Genomic DNA, 24,881 nt, shown 5'->3' on the forward strand with positions numbered 1-24,881 from the left:
GATAAATCCATAAATAAAGATATATGCCACGAAGGAAAATAAACGAGGGCGCTCTACGAGCAAGAGCCCGTGCTTGGCACAAGGCCAGCTTAATCTTAAACAACATATCCGCGAGACCTTTCGACGTCCAAACGTCCTTTACTAAGCAGATGAACTGACATACATGAGGAAAAGACAAAACAAGAAGATTCGTATAACTGACAGATAGGGATTATAAGTACCTAGAATCCAACACACCTGGAAGATGAGTAACCTTCCCAAACAAGCATAAACAATGGGTGCAATTAAAGTTTAAGACAATCATCTCAGATACAGGGACAAAACAATTAAAGGATTATAGGTGACAGCTATTCAGAACTTTGGTAAACAAAAACCATATTCACAATACATGTTAGACATACATTACAACGAAGATAAACTCCAAGGCAACTAATTTTTATTTAAGTGTAATTATATCTTTGAGGTCATTCTTAAACATGTTTACAAATACAAGGGTTCTTATATGAAAAAGGCCACGACTAACATTGAAAATACAATGAAAAGTAAGTGATTAAAGCAGATTCTAAAAGATTATATATATATATATATAATATATATATATATATAGATATATATATATATATATGTATATATATATATAAAATGTGTGTGTGAAAGAGAGAGTGGGTTTAAACACCGTTTTTCTAAATTTAGTTACTACATGTCTCAAAAGTGAACCATTGTGTTTCAGACACAATGGGAAAAGTGCCGCAGCCGTGTTTGGACGCCAGATTTTAACTATTTGTTGTGCAATTATTGCAATATAACCTGTCTGACTATTTGTTTAAAGCAAAGATGAGAAGTTGCATTACTCAAGTCAGCCCCACGTGACAAGAGAAATTCGCTTGCTAGTGTTGCAGATCAAATTAAACTGTTCCCGTCGGCGACTATTTAGTATCTATAAACCTTAACATCTTCAACAAATAACAGACAGGCAAAAAAACGAAACACTATAGCCTTTGTTGATAGAGTACTAATTGTGAAGACGAAACGAAACAAGTAAAAAACTGTCTTTGAGGCACTGAATTTGACCAAGATTAAGGGTTCCATTCAAATCATTTCCCAGTCACCAGGGCGACTCCACATGAGGAAGAGAAGAAGAAATATGGAGGGTTGAATCATCAGTGTAACCACCAATGGAAGGCAGTGGCGGATTCAAGGGGGAGCACCTGGTCACGTGACCCCGGCCCCCATGACCCCCCGGCCCCCCATGGATGATGAAAAATAGAACATAGATTTCTTTCAATACATCAATATTAGTAGCAAAAATGTCCTTACCTTAGTTACTAATTATTTCAACAACTACAACAATAACAACTATATCTTAGAGGTGTGGAGCCCTAAAAGGAAAAATTGATTAGCAAAACTTTATGCCTTACTGACCAAATAGGTAATTCTAGGCAACAACTAGTTCCTCATTGGACGAGTGTGTTACGTAAGTCCCGAGTTCGATTCCCCGCTCTGCCAACGTGGAATGAGAGGAATTTATTTTTGGTGATTAGAGATTAATTTCTCCATATAATGTGGTTCGGATCCCACAATACGCTGTAAGTCCCGTTGCCAGATAACCAATTGGTTCCTAGCTACGTAAAAATATCTAATCCTTTGTGCCAGCCCTAGGAGAGCTGTTAATCATCTCAGTGGTCTGGTTAAACTAAGATCACTTAACTTTATTTAGGCAATAACTCCGCACGGACAGCAAGGAACGGTCCCGCGAATACGACCTTGGGATTGGGGCGTCAAATGTATTTCACCGTGTTAATACTTTAGTAGATTCACATCAACCGTGCATTTGACGTCTAGGACAGTCCCCTTACGACGCTCTTGACTGGCTGTTGATAAAAAAACAGCCAATGAGAGGGCTAGAAAACTCTCAGTCTCACGAGAGAATTCACATAGGCAGGATGTATGTTCCACCTCTCCTCTTTCAGGAGAGGTAGAGCATACATCCTGCCTATGTAAACTCTCTCGAGAGACTGAGAGCTTTCAGCCCGTAAGGGACTGGCCTAGACGTCAAATGCACGGTTGATGTGGAATCTACTATAGCCCCGGCGGGGGGCGGGGCGGGGGTTAATTACGTCGGCTCCCAAGTAACGTTAAATTCTTGATAAGCAACCCAAATACTATAGGAAACTGTAATTTCCGAAGAAATACCCGACGCGGAGTTATGACCTAGATCTACCGACAAAATGTAGCCTATCTATAGTGATGCCAAATGATTCCCTGGCTCCCGACAGAGAAGACGACCAAACATCAGTGATATGAAAGAAAGCTCAATGGTGATTTACAAGAAAAGAAATGGAATCACATTATTCGAGTAAAAGAAAGTAAAACAGACAGCTGGTCCGCTGATATAGTGGTCAGTGTCGTGGTATGCCACTCAGATGTTGCGGGTTCACGTCTTCCCAAGGGCGATGAAAAATCACTGTATCTGTATCATGATCAGTTTGCTACGGCAATGTGGGTGTAGGTTGAAACCAACATTCTTTGGAAGCTTGAATTTCAAGTCAATGACCCCTTTGATGTGCTTGTTCCGTGTGAATAGGCTTCATCTACCAAAATAATAAAAATAGTTCACCCGCAAATTGTTTGTGTTTTGTTTTGTTTGTTTGGTGCCTTTACTTTGCATGGAACCAGTGGTTATTCAGCAACGGGACCAACGGCTTTGCGTGACTTCCGAACCACGTCGAGAATGAACTTCTATCACCAGAAATACACATCTCTCACTCCTCAATGGATTGGCCGAGAATCGAACCCGCGACCACCGTGGTGGGACGCTAATACCATACCAACCACCCCGCTGAGGCGCTGCAAATTGTTTGGGTAAATGTTTCAATGAGCCCTACAGATGTGTGAACGCCTATGGACTTGAAGTGTTCGTTTTGATAAAAAGCATCTATGCTGCTCTCTTTGGGGGCACAAACCGCGTAACTTTCGCGTGAAAGGAAACATAAATGCTTTTGATATTCATGTTCATATCATAAACACAAGTCTGTCCGGAATATTGAACGCCGATTCATTATTGCACAAGCAATTCCAATTTTTCACTATTGTGCAAGGTAAAATAGCACCTTTTTAAAGCCTTCATATGCATTTAGTTTTTTTCTGTGAATATTTAGAGGATTTTAACAGGAACGAAACTGCAAGACATTTATTTTTCTTGAAATCAATACGGTAATGTGTAGAACAAAAGAGAAAACTTTCAGATACGCCAAAATTAGCCGAGGAAGGGCGTCTCAGCGAAAATTGAACTCTTTTGTAAACAAGTAAAAAGTGCGCAGAAGTTACTTCGGCGCATTCCAGTTTTCTGTACAGTGTATAATGCTGTATGAAACTCTCAGCCACGGCCTGTGTTGTTGGCACCTACTTATAGCGGTACCAGGCCCACAATGATGACTAACTTAAACCTTAAGTAAACCAAGACTACTGAGGCTAGAGGGCTGCAATTTGGTATGATTGATGATTGGCGGATGGATGATCAACAAACCGATTTGCAACCCTCCAGCCTGGGGGCCGACACATAGCCAGCTTAACAGTTTTCTTTAACAGAAAACTAAAAGCAACGGTAGTAATAATTTCTGGTCACGTGATTTGCGATCAAAACAATGGGACAGGAGAGATGAAAATAATCCACTATTTCATAAATTCTCTGGGAAAAAAAAAAAAACTGAACACAATTTACTTTCCTCAATAGAAATACTTCTGTTACTTTAAAATGAAAGTACGGAAGCCTAAGAGTTTGAACAGGAGAATGTGTTTCCATCTTTTATTAATAAACATAATTTACATTATCAATGTGTTAAAAAGCGATATTTAACTAAGACCTGGCATTTATAAGGAAAAAGTGCGGAATTATAAAGCTATTAAACAAGGCTTTGTTGAATTCGTTCACAAGAACGAGGATATTTGATATATGATGGATTCATGGTGGGCTGATGAGGATTTCGACAAATCAAGTCAGTTAACGATGTTAGAGGAATTGAAGTTGTATGTTTGTTCATTTACTTAAAGGCTAGGACAGGCACGATAACTGATAAGAAGTTATATACGCAGAGTTTATGTGCTGATAATAATAGTTAACAAGTAGTTACACAATAAGAAGATTTGCTCTTATCGCATACGAGTGTTACATATTTAGCTACTTGTAACAGTATTAAATTACTCTGGATTCGCCAGTCATACCTTACTTTTGCTTATTGCTTATTTTCGGTTTCATGTTTTAGTTTCTGGTCAATTTACGGAAGTTTTGAGCCTCTTGGCCAAAAGTTTTTTTGTTTTGTTTTGTTGACTGAGATAGTACCTACCTCGATCTGGTAAACAGCTGTTTGATAAGAGTCTAGGTACTTACGTTTCATTCTTTATTACTCTAAAGGCTTGTTATCTTTGAATGAGAACACGTCAACTGTCTTCACTTTTATTAATACAGAAAGGAATTAGGTTGTGCCAATGTATTTGAACATTCCATTTAATAAAAATGAAGCAGCTCTGATAACCGACCTATGGTCGTAAGCGTGAGGCTCACATATCGGTATCGCTTGATGTTAAGGCCATAAAACAGTCCACAGTATAGTGGCGGTTATTCTATTATTTCCAAATCCGTGTTCCTGACTGATAAAACAAAACAGTAAAGTATTAATCAAAGGAAAATACCTCTAAAATACTTACGAAAATACCTCTAAAATACTTAGGTAAGTTAGGGTCATGCAACGTACGTTTAGACTATTCATTGCGCATAACATGCAGAAATAAGTAAAAAATGCGTAGAAGTTTCTTCGGCGCAATAGAGTTTTCTGTTCAGCGTATAATGCTGCATGAGCCGCGCCCATGAAAAACTTCCAGGCACACCCACAGTCCGGTGGTAACCTGTTCGTATAGAGTTGCCAGATGCAGAATCACGGCTAACTTGAACCTTCGATAATATAAAAACTACTGAGACTATAGAGGGCTGCAATTTGGTGTTTGATGATTGGAGGGTGGATGATTACCATCCCAATTTGCAGCCCTCTAGCCTCAGTAGTTTGTAAGATCTGAGGGCGAACAGAAAAAAGTGGCTGACGGAACGGAAAACTAATAAAAGACGTTCTTTTCAATATGACTTTCTTCGCAAACTAAAGTAACACGTCCGTCTCCTTAGTCACGTTAGGAAATCTAGGTTACGAAAGCAGTCAACAGAAATTATCATGTGATTCGCATGATGATCATAACAATCAGTCAAAATTATATGAATTTTAATGCTAAATTTAATCCGTCTCTAGTTATATCTAAAAGTCTTAATTGACTTTTGAACTGTTGCCCTCTGGGAATTGTCATGAAAAAACGCAGTAATTTCAGAAAAAGCGTAATATATTACTCGCTAGTACCAGACAAAATCAAATCAGTTACTGAAAATGCATGTTCAGCATAAGCTCATTTCACTGAGCATGATTCAGCATCAATATGAATACAGACTGGTCCGATTGCATACGTATTGTGGGTCATTACAACCACGTAGCTCTACTTAACTCGTACTACCTGAGAGAACCGGATGGCTCCTCCGCGCACCGTTTGGGAAGAAATGCTAGTCTATATTCTATCATATCCAATTGGACACTGTATGTAATGGCTTCACTCAGAAATGAGAAAGAATTCTAAACATAGATTACTTTTTATCACCAAAAGGATCATTCTCTCTTTTTTCCCAATTTATTTAGTAGCATACAACAATGTAGTTGAATCTCTCTCTCTCTCTCTCTCTCTCTCTCTTCTCTCTCTTCCTTATTCAATAACAGCCTACAACTACGTAGTGGAAACAGCCTAGATCTCTCTCTCTCTCTCTCTCTCTCTCTCTCTCCTTATTCAATAACAGCCTACAACTACGTAGTGGAACAGCTAGCTCTCTCTCTCTCCTCTCTCTCTCTCTCTCTCTCTCTCTCTCTCTCTCTTATTCAATAACAGCCTACAACTACGTAGTGGAACAGCTCTCTCTCTCTCTCTCTCTCTCTCTCTCTCTCTCTCTCTCTCTCTCCAATTTATTCAATGACACATTCAACAACGCCATTGAATAATCACGTGGGAAGTCTGCCCTGCAAGTTTGCCTCATCAGAAAACAAGGACGCAAACTGCGCATGTCTTTGAATAATTAAATTGCTAACCGCTAAACCCATCTATGTTCGAGTACGTACTTGTCTGTGCAAGAATGGATGTATGCATAAACGTATGTGGCTACTGATATGATACAAAGAAAAAAAAAAAATCCGCATTCTTGATGTCTACCGAAAGGGTCAATGACTTGTAACGTTAGAGAATGACAAATCTGTCGCCTACGTAAATGACTGTTAGGAGAAACCAAAATGACAAAGTAACTGAATTCACACAATCGATGCCGTTACCGACTGGAAATGTGGTCAATGGCGTCCAGATTACCTGCAAGATTCGCCGAAGTTGAAGAAAGTCCCGTTAACGCTGAGAACTCTGGGCGTTCAGCGACATGGAAGATTTGATTCGACATGCAAAAGCAACACCGCTCAAGGTTGTTAGTTTATTTCCTCATCTTCTAGGCGTAGATGCTGCGAATCCAGAAATTTCCATTGTATGTCGATAGAATTTCACATGATCAGACTTTGTCATGTTTATGACAGGTTTATTTCACAACCATTAAAATGTTCGTTATAAAGTGTAAATGCTGATGGAATCTTTTAAGACTTTTAAAGAAGCAGTAAAAAAAATGGATTATTGAACAGGAACTTTTACTAGCGTTTCAGTTTCAAGTGCACTCTTCATACGCACTTAAAAGCTTTAGTACGAAGAAACTATTCATGAAATAGATTGTGCAAGAGATTGTCTTTTAAAATCATTTTGATCTGGACCCAAAAAACAAAACGGCGCCTATCGCTACTTATAAAGTAAATTAGCATATCTTACACTAACTTTTGAGCATACGTGCACAGTTACCCAGCAGAGGCCAGCTTGACAAGTTGTCAGATTCATTATTGCATGGAAATGCAGCATGTACTCAAATGATGACACAGAAACGCATTTATCACTGCTTTGTTATTTTTTTTTTCTTTTTGGGTGTGAGTTTTTATATTTTCGTTCTTTACTACTTTCAATTGTTAGTGAGTTGAGGGAAAGCAAAGAAAACTGTTTGCACCAGGAATCAAGATATACTATAGCTGAGACCCTTCATACAAATCTGACCTGGGTATAAACCTAAGCATTCCTTCTGAATTTTCATTTTAAGAATTTAGACAAGAATGATTTTACCCCGTAGATGGGTAGTTCCGTCAATGTACCTCATGCAGTGCACTGTAGCATTACTTAAGGTTTTTGCAGCGAGCCTTCGGTCCTTTTACTGTATCTCCTTTCTTATATTCTTTCTTCATCTTACTTTCCATCCTCTCCTAACGCCTGATTCAGTGCAACTGCGAGGTTTTCCTCCTGTTACACCTTTCAAACCTTTTACTGTCAATTTCCATTTCAGCGCTGAATGACCTCATAGGTCCCAGTGCTTGGCCTAAATTTTATATCCAACTCAAGAATGATTTGAGCTTAACTAGGCTGGAAGTGGATGAACTTTTCTGATCAAATTCGCGTGTTCTCTATGGATGTATGACTGAGCCAATTTTAACTTAACTTGGCACAAAGCATCGTAGGTCTTACCCAGAAGTTAAGTTTGCTGAAAGCTGCAAAGGTGGTGGTGGGTGGGATGAGCACAATTGAAAATTTACTGTTGCAGTAATCTAAAATTCTCCCTAGAGCTTCCTGTCACACCAGAAATGGCAATTCACATAAAGGCTTTATTGAGCAAAAAGGTTACAGATTCAAGTTTGTTCGAATTATGCCCCGACCCCCTCCAGAGTCCAAAGTTTTGTGTAGGATAACAAAAATCTGTATAAATCTTTCCAAGGACAACAGGATTTTAAGTTGTTGAATCATTACGCAACCTACATCATGCAGATTCAAGTTTGATCTAACTGTGGCCACAAGGGCCAGGTTGAGGCCACAATATGGGTCGAAAGTTTCACACAGATATTTTTATGAAAAATGCTAACCATCTGCTTGCAAGCGCAATAAGATGACTGAAGTGAGCATTATGGCCCATGAATTTTTTTTGTCAAGCTATAGCTACTTCAACAAGTGGCTCAAGATGTTTGCATGAAATTAAGGTCGATTATAAAAATTGTTTCTTTCTCTGTTAGAATTCTGAAAATGAGAACGAGGAGGAGGAAGGCCTAGAAAGAACTGGGTAAATGCTTGTAAAAGAGGCACTGGAAAAGAATGGCCTTACAATCCCAATTAGGCAGTGCCTGAATGAACATTAGTGAAGGACATGTGTAAGAGGGGTAGGTTTGTGTGGAGGGGGGGAGGGTTGGCGCTATGTGTGATGTTGCGCAGGGATTCGCCCACGATTCAATTATTGGTAAAATTGTACATATTTTCTTTAAAACCACCGTTATGAAAACGGTTTCGGTTAAAGAAAAAACTTTATTCTAATTTGATATCTTTATGCTGAAATAATAATAAAAAAAAACACACACACACATAATGTGAATGTTATGATTTCTAAATACAATTCGTTGTGAAATTCCAGGTAGAAGTTAATGACTGAATTACATTTTGTGTGTTCCATTACTACCATACTTTATATATGTCACCATCAGCTGTCAAAAGTTTTCTGTTATGCTGCGTCACCTTGTTTTCTTTTCTTTTTTTCAAACAGTGTGTAGCGTATATTTATAGTCTACTCAGACATCGTAAGAATCACGTTTTCTCATTAATTACTAGTATTTATATTTTGTCAGTCAAGTGTGCGTAGGGCTTCAAGTTATACCTTGAATGCTATTCTACAGTCATTATCGTCATTATTTTCCTTTATCAATTTCGCCGTTATTATTGTTGTCGTTTTATTTATTTTTATTTGAGTGACCTCAGCGCGTGCAATAAGGACAGCAACCGATCAGGTTTGTAGGGTCGACAGAAACAGAAACGTTCGTACTGCATATAAAGGGAGTTGAATGCTATTCTAAAGTCCCACAGAATGTGTTTAGGTAATGCAGAATAAAATTGCCAGTTATTGTATTTCCAAACGCAATGACAATACAAATACGGAGTAAGCCAACTTTAGCTTCCCTTAAAAAGATGATATAATTTTACCCGCAATAATATATAATGTTTCGTGTAGCTATTAACCTGCCCAAAGGAGGTGCCAACGAAATAATTTAAATATAAATATAAAAAAAATGGTAGCTGAGTGAGACCTCGAAGTCACGTCGTTTATACATGGTACATTTCTCTCGTCAACAAAGTGAACTTGTCGTATATATATATATAATTTGAATATATTTATCACACTAACTTATCGAAAATGGAAGTTGATGAGGATTTAGATGCTGGTCTTTTGAGGCAATTTAACTGCCTAGGGACGACTGACAAAGAAGTCCTTATCAAGGAACTGCAGACCCTAGTGGGGGCTCACCTCAATGAACATCAATGCTAAGTTCTATCTCGAAATGACAGATTGGTGAGTAACTTTTCCTTCTGCTAGAAAATGCCTTCATCTCTGCCTACTATAGTTTCCTAGGTGTTTGCGTCGTGGATACCAATGGTTAATGGGGCAGTAAGACTTAGCGTCTGGATGGTAAAGTAGGCTAAATCTAGGATGCCTAACCTAAGCGAGGCCTTTTATACCTGTGGAACGTAACGTGAAATTGACAATTTTATCCTAAGGTTAGTCTGCAGGAGGTCAGGACCTAGGGGTACCAAGGGTAGTCATTGGTATAATTTGACCTCGTAAACTTACTATAGTAGGTAGTACCTACCTTAGCTAGCTACCTCTACTAGCTAGTCCTGTAGATCTAGGTATAGCTACCTAGTATTTCCAGTAGGTGTTACTTCAGTGGTAGCATCCAGGGGGACCGAAATCCCCTCGGATAGGTCAGGGCATGGCATCCAAAGTCAAGGTAGGAAGTTATAAAACCTGGTTAGGTCAGGATAGATATGGCAATCTAGGAAAGATTAGGTTTGACCCATTTTCACAGTCAGACTTCTCATGCCTAACACTGTCTCCCTTGGCTACTCTGCATCTGCGGCAGACCTAGATGTGATTAAATTATGATATTGAGACACCGCTGTGTAACCTAGGTTAGGCTACACATGTTAAATAAAGCCAAATATCCATTGGACACTAAAAAGGGTTGGAGGACTTGCCCTCCATTAGAAAGGAGATCTGGCCTAACTAAGCTATTCTTTATTCAAGTATGGCATTCTAACAGCAAAGGTGTTTGTGTAAGCATATTTTATGATGCAAGGCTTATTAAACATAGCTTAAATTGCCCTTAGTATTACCACATGTTAATAACAGTACTTTTGATTACTATATAAGCACGACATACATTGAACAGTTGTGAGAAAATTTAAGACACTTGAATTAGTATCTTTCTTTCTTTCTCAAAATCTTCAGTTGAAAGCTTATGAAAGAGTCAACAGACCATATACTCACAAGGGAAATCATCTTGCCGAGAGAGATAAATTATAGGAAAAGGTGATACGTAAATAAATAGGAGGTAATGAAAAAAAAATACACTTGAAATTCAAGAGATGTCAGCAGAGAGCAGGAATCTTAAATATTTGGAGATCTGGAGATTCCATAACTTCATTAGGCAAACTATTCCCCATTTTAGGTATAGCCGAGATAAAACTCCTTAGCAAACTGATTGGTATTCCACATTTTAGGTGTAGACAAGATACAACTCCCTATCAGATTGACTGGTATTAAACTTGATAACAGAAAACGACACACTGTTTGCCGCTGCAGGCTACGTATTGGTAAGAGCAACAACAAATAGGTCCGTTAAAGAAGAGTGCAGTGGATGTTTGTTGCTTTAGTACATTTTATGCAACAAATATAATGAGCTCACTTTACATCTGTCCCACAAGTCACCATAACGAGTTGGCAAAATAAACTTTACTGATATCAAAACTACAAGAGTTTGAGGTCAGATCCAGCACCAAAAGACCACACTGGAGAGCAGTTCTGTACTCCAAACAAGTACAAAAAAAGGAGTTAAAACACTTAAAACTAATAGCTTCATTATGAAACATTTGAACGCATTTCCATAAGATACCAACTGTTGAGAAATAGGAGGTAATATTATGCAAATGCTTCTCAGAAGTAAATATCTTATCAAAAGCTACACCTAAAATCTTAAAGAAGTCACTGACATTTAAAACTGTACAATTTAAATGTGTATATCAGGATGCACAGGGCAGAAGTGTTCTGAGTTTTAGAAGGGTTGAGCTTCATTAAAAAAAACAGTGAAAAAATATATCCCTTCATATCACAGAATTGTAGAGATATTGTGTAAAATAATGTGTGCTTTAATAAGTATGTGCTGTATATTGTTATGAAAATCTTGAATACAAATGGAAACCCTCCCTGTTGCCAGTATCCTTCAAGTTTATTGTCGGTAAAGTTGCTGACAGTCTTTATGTAACCCTGTCCTAGGATGACATCTAAATGAAAACTATATGTAAAACAGCTCATGTAATGTTTATAAGAGATTCATTATTATGATCAAAGGTATTATATGCGCAAGTGAAATGTTACCGTGGACAGTTCGGTAGCTTTTTTATTTTCCCGGAGTATTTGTAAGAAAATTATACACATTCACTTTCATTTCTTCACAAACACATTTGGAAGCAATGGAGGTGTTATAATAAAGATATTTTAAAGGGATGGCAGTATGGGAAGGAATGATAAAAGATACTATGGTTATTGTGGTTTTTGAGATGAAATTAGTTGAGGAGTTATCAAATACGCAAGTAATGTAACATGAATGATTTGCAAAGGTTTTGAGTACCATTCACAGTCATTTTGATATAGAAGTGTCAATCATTCTCACCCACTAACAGAAATAGCTAAAAAGATTAAACTAGGCTATGCATTTTGTGGAACTATATGTCAGTAGGGTGCAAGTTATTAATAGTGTTGTAGGTATTGGTGTTTGGTACTTGCATTTATGTTCAGTTGCTAGTGGAGCTTTCCTCCAATGCCTTCTCATACATCATCTAAATGATTCCGGGAACAGAAATATTTTTGACTAATTTAAAAATTCTCTGCCAGTGACAGTTTATATCATGCATATCGTAGAATGACATTATCTTAATCTCAGAGGGTTAATTTACAGTAGACTACTATCTGAGTAACTGCCACTTTGTTTCGTATGGGTTACATAATTGCCCTGGAAAATGTTTTCTATAACTAAACTTATACCTATGTCAAGAAAAATAAATATGTAGAACTTGTCATTTATGATATAGGCATAATTGCAAATGGATGATTCCTAATTACGTATTTTGTCTTTTTTTTTAAATATAGTGATGTACATCTTGCTCATTATGAAACTTTTTCACAGGAACCTGCAGGCAGCTGTTTGTGCATATTTTGACCTTCAAGTATTTAATAAACTCCCCCAGATGACCTTTGTTAAAGACATAACGATAGGTGAAGGAGAAAGTGTACCACCAAGCACAAGGTAATAATAATGAAGGTCGGCTCTCTCTCTCTCTCTCTCTCTCTCTCCTCTCTCTCTCTCTCTCATCTCTCTCTCTCTCTCTCTCTCTCTCTCTCTCTCTCTCTCTCTCTCTTAGATGTAAATCATTTACAATATATGTAGTAGCTTGAGATGAACATTATGCTCTTCAAACATTATGCTTTTCACCTTTGGCAGCCATCCACCAAGCACTGAAAGTAAAGAAAACAAAATAACAGAAAAATGTATCAATAACAAGTGCAGCGTAGTACCTAAGAGATAAATGCAGCTTGTAAGGCCTTCTTTCTGAAATTTTTGAATTGCTTGTTGGAAACTCTAGAGCTTTGAACCCAATGAAGAAGAGCAGTCACAAGTGACTTTATTTTTAATTTAATCATCTTGTGATGCCATTAATAGATGAAGATATTGCTGCTTAATTTTCAGATTCATAAAAACCTGGCGAATCAAAACACTGGTGAGATGGATGGCCAGGAGGCTGCAGCTTAATATTTACTGGTGGAGAACAGATGGGGGCCCCTCACATGTAACGGTTAACTCTTTAGCGGCAGGTGAAGTTGCTGATATCAATCGAATGGTGGTCTCCTTCTCAAAACAGGATTATATTCTTCAAAGTGGAGAATGAGTACAGCACAAGGAAACTTTTTTGGAGGTAAGCTGTCTTAACATTGTATTCATTTTCTGGTTTTGAATATGGAGTGGTTCAATTAATTGAAGATTTTGTGATTAAACATGTGATAGTATGTTCAGGAGAATCTGGTGGGGAACCCAATTGCCTTTTGACTACTTCAGAAGATTGATTCATTGCTAGAGATTAAAGTCATAAAGACCAAGCGCTGGAACCTATCCAGGGTATTCGGCGACTTAGAATTTAACACTTTTCTTAAATAACTAGGGCGGATTTGGATTTGAAATTATATATTATACAGAAATGAATGAATATACTACTTATAAACCTATGTTTCATCAAATATAGTTTAAAACTTTTGTGGATCCCTGAATGTAGAGGCATTTAAAAAATTATTTTCTTAGAAAGCTCATGCATAGCAAATATAGTACTTATTCTTTCAGTGTATGAACAACCCTGAGTATTTAATGAAATAAAAATGCAGGTAAAAATACCAAAGCAGTGCTTCTACTGTGACTAGTTCAGTCATAAAAGTTTATCTTAATAAGAATTTGTCATATGGAATATAGTCATAAATTCTGCAGAGTAACACCTAGTAGTAGGTGGTTGATCTCTTAATGAATGTTAAATGGGTTTCAGTACAGTAAGACCTATTGTACAGTTCCAGTATTCATTAATATGAAAAGAAACGTACAACTAGCCTGCTGTAGTAGTATCCAGTCCCCCAGTACAAGAGAATGTAATTTGATGTAAACAGTAAACAAATTCAATATAAATGTCCAAACAAACTTTGAATGACAGAAATCCTGGTTTCAATCTCTTAAAGAAATGTTCTCAAAATGTAGCATGCTCAACTTATTAACCATTTAAAAGTTGTAAAATGCTGAGTGAGAGTTATTGAGTGTTTCTTTTGAACAACATTACCTACTCGTATTTATGGTCAACGCTATAAGAATAAAGTTTATTCAACAGCACCTCAACTTAACAGATGCTTTGGGGGTCTGGCTTTCTGATAAGTAGCAAAGTCAGTTGAATAACAAACACCCTATAGTACTGTCTGCTCTTGAATACAGGCAGTCGGGTTACGACGGGATTCCGTTCTTGAGACGCGTTGTAACCCGAAAATTGTCGTAAGCCGGAACATCACCAAAAATCCTAAGAAAACCTTACTTTTATTGCTTTGGGTGCATTCCAAACTATGTAGACTGCATTCTTATTGCATTTTTCAAAAAAAACCCTTCAAATATTGATTAATTTGCATTTTTGGGGTCATATTTCTTCTGCCAGATGAGCGTTGTAGGTGTCGTAACCCTGGAACATGCGTCGTAACCCTGGAAATAATTTCTGATGAATATAATTGAAAAGTGCCTTAACCTCGGAACGTCGCAAGCCGAATCCGTTGTAACCCGGGGACTGCCTGTATTTTCTAGATATCTTACTCCTAGAAGAAGTTCCACAAAGTTCCTAACCTGAACTTTCAATTTCAGACCTTCATTTAAAATTGTACTATCTCATCCAAAATGGTAGCATAGCCAAAAGTATAATCATAATAATGTAACCAGGTAGAGAAGTTTATTAAATTGATGTATTGCAATACACCCCCTGAATACCTGAATAAGCCCTGGTCACTTACCAGCCCGAACCCTCATTTATTAAAATTTACCAAATCTTTGGTTAAAATAAACGATCAGTGTTGCCAATCTCCTGGCAAACACCCTCGTTACCTATTTACCAGCCCACCGCTGGTAGCCCTGCCTCACGGGCCGGTCACACCTGCCCTCTCACGTCAATCACTTATCGTTCGCGGTGGAGTACGGACGTATCCACAGCGAACTTCTTTTTGGTCTTGCCCGGCCTTCATTTGCACCGTTTAATTGATTAAATTTGGTGACGAATTACGCATTCCTTTGGATTACGGTTTGAATTGCTCTGTATACCTTATCATTAGACATGGATTCGACTAAGGAAGAAACAACACAGGCTATGACAACGACATCAACTTCTGCATCCTCGGCCACATCATCACAGAAAACGACGAGCGGAAGTTCAACGACGTATCATCTTTGCCAACAATGCAAGAAGAGGATGAGTACCCTAAGACACGACAGTCACTCATTATGCGTAAATTGTAGGCCTGTCCAATGTAATGTGAAGACTAGATGTGTAGAATGTCAGGAGTGGTCTTTGGACCAAATGTTAGGGTATCTTAAACATAGGAAAGGTCTTGTATCAAGAAGTAAGCGTAGGCAGGAAGAGTCTAACGTAGAACAAGATAGAGATTTAGAGACAGTGCTTTTTAAGAAACTTGAGAGTAGGTTGACATCGAGTATGACGTCTCTGTTTACTGATTTTATGTCAAGGCTGAGTGAAGATAGATCAAGCAATAGGGATACTGAAAGTACTAATCGTTCTTTTCCAGCTCCCCTGCCTGTTCCAGAACCAGCCCTAACCGGTGCTGGGGGTTATGGGGATCCGCAAGCCCACAGGGCAGGATCCGCCATCCCCCTTGGCGCGGAGCAGGCAGAGTTAGTAGCAGTTCCCCCTTTAATCCCTAACAAAGATGGTAAGTTTATATCAGAATTAGGAGACAAAGTGACAGATAAGAAGATAGCACCAGGTGTGGAGGAAAAGATCTCTTTAGCCTTAGAAGAAAGACCAGAAGCAAAGATGACCAGGGTTCTTTCTCCGCTCGATCCAGCGGATTGTATTTTTCCCTCGGGTCTATCATCCCGGGGAAAAACAGATAAAGGTATTAGTAAGAATGTAATTCAGTCCTCGTCTACTAATAAATTCGTAGAGGAGATTCCTTCTTCTTCTCGAGTTCCGTTCGGTCCGGGGGTTAATCCCAGTCCTTCGGGTAGGTTAGATCAAGGGCTAAATATAGCAGAGTACAATGCTAATTTTCTCGGGTTATCACAAGGGTATTAGAAACTCTAGTTAGGCAGTGTTTCTGATGAACTACAGTGACATCAGAAATCACATGCTTAAGAATTTTCCTGAATTTGAAGATGATCTTAGTTTTTGATTTTCAAGGTGGAGATTTTTCATTTATTGGCTCTCTTTAAAGAAGATGAATGAGGGAATGTAGCCCTTCTGAATCTATGTTTCAACTTCCTTCCTCTCTCCTCCTTCCTTCTTCTTCTTCTTCCTTTTCTGTTACTTCTTCGGAACTGATATCTGCTATGCCTTCTGGATCAGTAGGGGTTTCTATTTCTCCTTCTTCTATGTTTCCTACTTCTGAGGGTTCTTCGACTTTTTTCAATTCCTTTCCTAGTAGTCGGGTGGGAGTATCTGATTCCGGTATTCCTTGCTCGGATGGTGTCAGTGGTCAGGTGATTTGGTCGGATAGTACGGACAATGTATCTGTTAGGATGTATCCTTACTCTTTCAGTCGTTCCTAAGACTGATACGACAATATCGGCAGGGTTTGGGAGTTCTTTGAGCTCTCTGCGCACAACCCGAGAGTCAGGTTGGAATACTGTATTGACTGACAGTAACATGGCTAGCTCTTTGGCAAGGAGTGGTAGGAGCATGAATGTTGGTTTTTCGTCAGGGCAAACTGCACTGACAGTGTAGGTTTTCGTCAACCACCGTGCGGGGGTTCATTGGGTTCGGATATCCTTCCAGATTCAGGTATTGCTTCTCTTGGTAACATTCATCATTTAGTCTCTAAAGCTTCGGTAGAAGTAGGTTCTCGGGGTACATTAGCTATGACGCAAGGCAGAGTGGATCGAGTACTGAAGGTGCCAGATATGGCGGTTAGGAGTAGCGGAGTGACAGTAGCTGCGGGATGGTCAACACTCCAGGTAGGTAATATGACTAATGTACAGGCAGGAAACATACAAACACAGGGTGGGCGGAGCGAGCGCGACTGTTGCGTCATCGAGACAGGAGACGCGTAATATGACGATGCCGAGTTCGTCTGCATTCGGTAACACTGCACCTGATAGACAGTCTGCGTTCCAGACTAGTCATTGGGACAGTAGTTCACCTGAGCTGTTGACAACACTGCCGTCTTGGCAAAGTGTCGATACGCCTCGTCATCCACCTGTGCCTATTGACGATATTTCTGGCTGGCGGAGGGAGGGGGTTGGTATAACGTGGTGAAGGTTGAATTTATCGGTAGGTTTAGGAGATGTACAGTCCGCTTCTATGACAGGGCGAGCTCGGCCTTCGGACGAAATCCAAGAAGACGAGTTGGATGAAGACATAGCTGCTGTTGAGGATCTTTCGAGTCAAGTGCGTGACAGCGAATACAGCAGGATGACTCATTTCATCCAGGATATTTTCCCGCAGGCAAAGGGAGAGGATCAACCGTTCCAGCAGAGTCATTCAGTTTTTGAGGAATTATATGCTACTAAACCTCCCGTAGTGTACTCTTCGAACAAACTTCCTTGGTTCGGGAGAGTCGAACAAGCTCTGAAAGAGGCGGACAAGAGACTAGCTTCAGTGGTAGGACTTAATAGGCAGGACACGGCGCTCCTTCCTCCAAGGAAGCCGTTGTATGGAGTATCTGGGAACCCTTCGTCGGGGATTCGGGTTCCTCTCAATGAATCTATTGAGGGGTTAATTCCTAGATCTCTGGCTTCATCTAGGCTCGTTAGTGTTTCTCTGAAGGAGGCAGCTACCTTGGAAAACGTATTTAGGAATCAGACGGAGGCCTTGTCACACACAATGTGGACTCTGTCTGGCTTGATGGGGTTCTTGAAGAAGGATGGTTTTGTTCCTTCAGACCCTGGACTGTTTGATAACCTCATCACTTCAGTTTCCATGGGCCTGGCACACCAGGCAAATTGTGTGGCAGGGTGTACGACATTCATTGGTAAGAAAAGGCGAGACCTTTACCTTAGTCATTTGCCCCCGCATTTCCCGGATCTACACAAAAAGGATTTCATACAATCAACTTACCTGTCAGTATATACATAGCTAAGACTCCGTCGTCCCCGACAGAAATTCAAATTTCGCGCCACTCGCTACAGGTAGGTCAGGTGATCTACCTGCCTGCCCTGGGCGGCAGGACTAGGAACCATCCCCGTTTTCTATCATATTTTCTCTGTCGCCGGTGGTATCAACATTGTTGTTATTACCTCCTGACTTAGATTCATTTTTCATCCTTTGATCATCGTTTTTTCGGCTTTTTGGTGACGTATTTGGATCGTGTTTTGGCATTCGCTACAGTGGACTGTTTTTGGAATACTCTTTTGGATTTTTCTCAGTATGTCTGATTCTAATGTGAGTGTGAGAATGGTGTGTGAATGTAGGCTGCAGGGTGAGGATACCGAAAGCTTCGGTTGATCCTCACACTGTATGCCGTAAATGTAGGGGGTTTCAGTGTTCTGCTATTAATACTTGTAAGGAATGCGAGGGATTGAATGAACAGAAGAGTGAAGACTTTGACTTCTTATTTGAAGAAGTTAGAGAGGGATAGGAATTAGACGATTGAAAGGTGTGAGTTCAAGGCCTATTGAGCCTTTCACTGATAATTCTAATCCTACTGATGTAGATTCTCCCTATGTATCTCATTCTCAGAGTGCTTTTTCGGATTCGGCATCGGAAAATCGCCAATCTGAAAGCTACAATTAGAGACATGAAGTCCAAGATGGCTGACTTCAAAGGTAAGGCTAGTGAAAGTGAGCATTACAGTGAAGTGAGTTCTCCCAGTGTTGTGGAGGGGGCGTTTGATCGTCCCTGCGACGCTCCCAGGCCTAGACCTCTTCCAAGCTCACAAGCCCAGAGGAGAAGGAAAGTCGAAAGCCTTAAGAAGGTTGTGGGGAATCCCCAACGGTCAGACGTCCCTTCAGCTAGCTCTGCTTCGTGGCAGGCGGCTCAAGGGCGCTATAGAAAAAAGCGTCTTCGCGATGTTTCTCGTCCTCTCCTTCTCCCTCACCTAAACGAGGGTGGAAGGAATCGAACTTGTCGAGACCGCTGAAGCGTCATATGAAGCCTGACATAGATTCTAGTCCAGAGCGTTTCTAAAGATGACGCTCCGTCTTCTAGCAAGAAAGCGAAGGGGGCGTCAGCGTCACCTGAAGTGTACGCGGAAGTACCCTTTCCGTTCTTCTCCCCCCCCCGAGTGATGACGAAAGACGTCATGCACTGGACGTGGGAGAAGCGTCAAGAAAAGATCATTATGGCAGTTCAAGAGCAACTGTCATCTCTAGTGGGAGTTTTTAGCGCCACGTCGGAAGGACGTGACGCTTCCAATTAAGAAGTCTCGTCCTCTCTCACCTGTTCAACGAGAAGCGTCATACAGACGGGAACGGCTAAACGTCTTACAGAAGCGTCTAGTTCGAGAGCGAGAACAGGTGCTTACGAGAGTTTCGTAACGCCAGAGAGAGGTAAGACGTCTTTTAGACGCGAAGCGTCATTGGAAACGGAGCATAGACATGACGCTCCGTCCAATATTATGACGCCAAGTAGGACGCCTTTGGAGAGCGGAGCGTCTTCCAAGCGCGAAGCGTCATCGAGACGTCAGCACAAAAGACGGTCATCCATGACGCTTGGCGAAGGGGGAACGGGAAGGCGTCATGTAAGCGTGAAGCGTCTTCTAAAATTCTAGAGAAGCCGAAGCTTATGACGCCTTCCAAGACTATTAGAGCGGGAAAGAGGAAGGATTATCATTCCCTTAGCCCCTCTCCTATTAGGGTAGATTTGTCTCCTCAAGAAGAAGAACGTTCGGAAAGGAGAGCGGAGACGCATGTAGATCCCGAGTTAGAGGAAAACTCGATGACGAATATAGTGGAAGAGAAGGTCTGTCTAACTATAAGGTGTTGACTACCCTACTTCTTGAGGAGTACGGAGACGAGTTGACGCCTGCCGCTCCTCCTTCTCCGCGCTCGCTCTTTTCCAGTGCTAAGACGAAGAAGCCTTCGTCTTTTCTCAAAATGAACCCACCATATCGATGAAGAGAGCATTACATTCCTTAGACTCATGGATGAAGTCTAAGAAAGACTTAGTGAGGACAGTCTTCTGCATGCCTCAGCAAGATTAGCTGGGAAAAGAGGCATTTGGTATCAGACGGGAGAGAATATGGGTATTGCTCTCCCTTCTACAACCGAAACAGATTTTTCGACTTTGGTTGACGCTTCACGGCGTCAAAGTCTCAATTTCTGCACGGATTACGTGGGAATTTCGGAACTGGATCATCTCCTCAAGGACTCTTTCGTGTATTGGAAGTTTTTAACTTCTTAGATTGGTCCCTTGGGTTGGGGTGATGTCCAAGAAAGCCCATGATTCGGAAGGAATCGAACCTGAAGCCCTGTTATGCATATTGTCTTGTATTGACAGGCGGTACAGGATGGATCTTTTGAAATCTCCTCTTTGTTTGGGGCAGGTCTTTTAAAGAAAAGGACTGTATATGGCGCCTTCTTAACAAAGGCAGTCTCACATGCTCAGAGAGCAGCACTTCTATATGCGCCTCTATCTGACTTTTTGTTCCCTTCTCAGTTAGTAAAGGACATTGCGCATTCTTTAACTGAGAAGGCAACTCAGGATCTGCTGACGCAGTCAGCAAGAAAGAAGAAACCTGTTGCTGCATCGGACAAGAAAGGACCCAGTACAACGGTGCAGCCCTTTCAGGTGGTCCGACCTCCAGACCTTCCACAAGGAGGAAGGCTCCAGAGAAGAGGAGGATCTGCTTTTCGTCCCTTTAAGAAGGGAAAATGAAGATTCTCTCCTCCAAGCACCAGTAGGTGCCAGGCTCCTGGGATTTGTGAAGCCTGGACACTGATAAATGCAGACGCGTCATCTTTGGCGATCTTAAGGAGGGGATATCGTATCCCTTTCCTGAACACTCCTCCCCTAACGTCAATACCAAGGGAACTATCAGCCAAATACAAGGATCCTGTGCTGAGGGATACTCTTCGATCGATGGTGGAACAAATGACAAGAGAGCGATAGAATTGGTACGGGATCAAACATCCCCCCCGGGGTTTTTACAATCGCCTTTTTCTGGTGGCGAAAGCCTCGGGAGGCTGAGACCAGTACTGGACGTCAGCTCTGAACAAATTTGTTCAGAAGGAGAAGTTCTCCCATGGAGACTTCTGCTTCAGTCATGGCGTCATTACGACAGGGAGATTGGATGGTGTCTTTAGATCTCCAGGACGCCTACTTTCACGTCCCCGATCCACCCTTCATCGAAGAAGTACCTCCGTTTCATGACGGGGGAAGGATCTTTCAGTTCAGAGCCTTGTGTTTCGGCCTGGTCCACAGCTCCTCAGGTCTTCACAAGCCTGATGAAGAATGTGGCCGAGGTTTCTTCACCTCAAAGGAGTGAATGTCTCTATGTATCTGGACGACTGGCTCATCAGGGCCAGATCGAGAGACAGTGCTTGGAGGACCTAAAGTTAACTCTGGATTTAATCAAAGCGTTGGGATTGCTTGTGAACCTCGAGAAGTCTCAGCTGACCCCCAGACAAGACCTAGTCTATCTGGGGATTCGGATGGATTCTCGGGGGGTTTTGCGAGTTTTTCCTTCGCAAGAGAGAATCGCAAAAGGTTTGCGGATAGTCTCTCTCTTCTTAGAGAAGCAACAAACGTCGGCGAGGGAATGGTTTGAGCCTTCTGGGGACGCTTTCCTCGCTAGAACAATTCTTCCCTCTAGGAAGACTTCATATACGTCCGCTTCAATTCTTCCTCAAGAGGTCTTGGAGCTGGAAAACCGGACAACTGTCGGACGTTTTTCCCATTCCAGTGGAGATAAAGTCACACCTACAGTGGTGGTTGCTCCCTCTGGAAGAGAACAAAGGGATCTCTCTAAGAACACAGAACCCAGACCTAGTGTTGTTCTCCGACGGCGTCGGAGAGAGGTTGGGGAGCGACATTAGGCTCAGAGGAAGTGTCAGGCACCTGGGAACCAGCACAGGTGTCTTGGCACATAAACTGAGAAGAGCCTAGAACCTCTGGTGTCAAACAAGGTAGTGCAAGTAAACGTGGACAACACCACCGCACTTTACCTACATTCGGAAACAGGGAGGGACGCACTCCTCGTTCCTTTACGAGCTCACGAGAGACCTATTACTTTGGACGTCTCACAGGAAACATCTCCCTGCTGACAAGGTTCGTACAGGAGTAAGGAATGTGAGGGCGGACAGGCTCAGCAGGAGGAACCAGGTCCTTCATACAGAATGGACACTACACGAGGAAGTGTGTCTCGATCTCTGGTCTCTGTGGGGAACTCCTCATGTGGATCTCTTCGCAACATTCATTTCAAAAGGCTCCCAGTTTTTTTGCTCGTGGTCGAATGGAAGATCCAAGAGCTCTTATGGTAGACGCCCTTCCTGCTAAATTGTCTCGAGTAGACGTATATGCTTTTCCCCCATTCAAAATCCTGGGGTTAGTATGAGAAAGTTTGTGGCGTCAAAAGAGACGAGGATGACGTTAATAGCCCCCTTTTGGCCGGCCCAGGAATGGTTTCACGGAGGTGGTAGAGTGGATAGTAGATTTTCCAAGATCCCTACCAAGAAGGATGGATCTTCTCAGACAACCACACTTCAAGAGGTACCACCAAAACCTCCCCGCTCTCGCTCTGACTGCCTTTCGACTATCGAAAGACTTGTCAGAGCGAGAGGCTTTTCTCGCGAATGGCAAGCGCGATCGCGAGAGCACGCAGAACCTCCACTACGAAAGTATACCATCAAAGTGGGAGTATTTAGAAGGTGGTGTAGATCCAAGAAGTTGTCCTCCTCCACTACCTCTATAGCGGAAATTGCTGATTTCCTGCTATTCCTGAGAGAAAAATCTCATCTAGCCGTATCCACAATAAAGGGATACAGAAGTATGCTCTCGGCTGTATTCAGGAACAGAGGTTTAGATCTGGCAGATAATAAAGATCTCCACGATCTCATAAGGTCTTTTGAGACTTCAAAGTCTAAGGAACCAGTACCTCCGAACTGGAACCTAGACGTAGTCCTAAAGTATCTGTCATCGGAAAGATTCGAACCTCCTCATCGGGCATCGTTTGAGAGACATTTACCCGAAAATGCCTATTCCTATTATCTTTAGCTACGGCAAAGAGAATTAGTGAATTGCATGCTCTGCAGGATAAAGTAGGATTCAAGGGAGACTCAGCGATTTGCTCGTTTAAGACCCTGTTTTTAGCGAAAAACGAGAATCCTACGAATCCCTGGCCTAAGTCATTCGAAGTCAAAGGCATGTCGAGTCTCGTAGGCAGAGAAGCAGAGAGGTCTCTATGCCCTGTTAGAGCTCTGAAGTTCTACCTTCAGAGAAAGCATCAAATGGGAGGCTCTAGACAAGGTCTTTGGTGCGCGGTAAAAGACCCCACAAGGACTGATGTCCAAGAATGCGCTGGCATTCTTTGTAAGAAAAGTCATTACAGACGCTCATAAGGCCTGTCCTGACGAACAGTTACAACTGTTGAGAGTAAAAGCTCATGAAGTGAGAGCTATAGCGACGTCTCTCTCGTTCATAAGAATATGTCGCTTAAAAACATCATAGATACGACATTTTGGAGATGCAACTCAGTATTTGCATCTCATTACTGAAAGACGTGCGTGTGACATATGAGAAGTGTTTTTCTCTAGGTCCTTTCGTATCGGCGATCGCTTCTGGTACGGGAGCCGACACCAATCCTTAAATGTATATACTTTTCTTCTTTTTGGATATGGTCGAGAGTCTCTTCGAACAATGGAGGACTTAGGCTAGCACGGGCGGCCGTCTATGTTGTTCATAAGAGAATTCTTGTCATATCCAATTAGTTGAGTATAAGTTTTTTTGAAAATTATGTATGTGTGCGTAGTGGTTTTGAGTTACGGTTGTTGTGACGAGTTCGGGGATAACTCGTAACAATCCTTAGTTCTAACATATGGTTAGGATCAGGTGGTCGGGATTGGTGTGTGCTCCTTCATAAGGTGTATTGTCATATAAGTGGATCAGCACCCATTGACAAAGTCCTTTTAGGCTCTGCCGAGTAAGTGGGTGAAGACCCCATCGGCAGACCCACAAGAACTCTTGGCCATAGATCATATATCTCGCTAAAGTTTCTTGAGGTGATGCAGACTACTGGGCAAACACCCACGAAGTCTACCACCTATCAGGTAGGAACCAAGGTTTTATTTATACCTACAACATATGTTGTTTACCTGTCTATTCCAATATAGTAGCTGTCTCTTACCCTCCACCGAAGGGTGCCAATCAGCTATGTATATATCTGACAGGTAAGTTGATTGTATGAAAATGATAATTGTTATGGTTACAAATAAAGTTTCATACAAAGTACTTACCTGCAGATATATACAATTAAAGGCCCACCCAGCCTCCCCGCAGGAGACAGGTGGAAGAGAGAAAATATGATAGAAACTGGGGATGGTTCCTAGTCCTGCCGCCCAGGGCAGGCAGGTAGATCACCTGACCTACCTGTAGCGAGTGGCGCGAAATTTGAATTTCTGTCGGGGACGACGGAGTCTTAGCTATGTATATATCTGCCATGGTAAGTATGTATGAAACTTTATTGTAACATAACAATATCATTTTTGTCCCGTTCTCCAATAACATTGACTAGTTCGTTATTTAACGAACAGGAAAGTGACCAATATGATGAATTTTGTATCATCAACCTCAACAGTGGAGTCTCAACAAGCATTGATCAGAGTAGCAGCGCAAGGAGCTAAATCTCCAAAAGGAACAAGGATGTCGTCTCCAGGTAAGCGGCGATCAGATTCTCGTTCTCC

The 24,881-nt window shown here is 41.2% G+C and overlaps 1 pseudogene; it reads left to right on the top strand.

The window, feature by feature from the left end:
- The first annotated feature begins 9,011 nt into the window (after positions 1-9,011).
- On the top strand, positions 9,012-13,247 carry LOC135216128 (protein ILRUN-like; annotated as a pseudogene).
- The last annotated feature ends 11,634 nt before the right edge of the window (positions 13,248-24,881 follow it).

Source organism: Macrobrachium nipponense, chromosome 6 (genome assembly GCF_015104395.2).
Source record: "Macrobrachium nipponense isolate FS-2020 chromosome 6, ASM1510439v2, whole genome shotgun sequence".
Taxonomy (NCBI): domain Eukaryota; kingdom Metazoa; phylum Arthropoda; class Malacostraca; order Decapoda; family Palaemonidae; genus Macrobrachium; species Macrobrachium nipponense.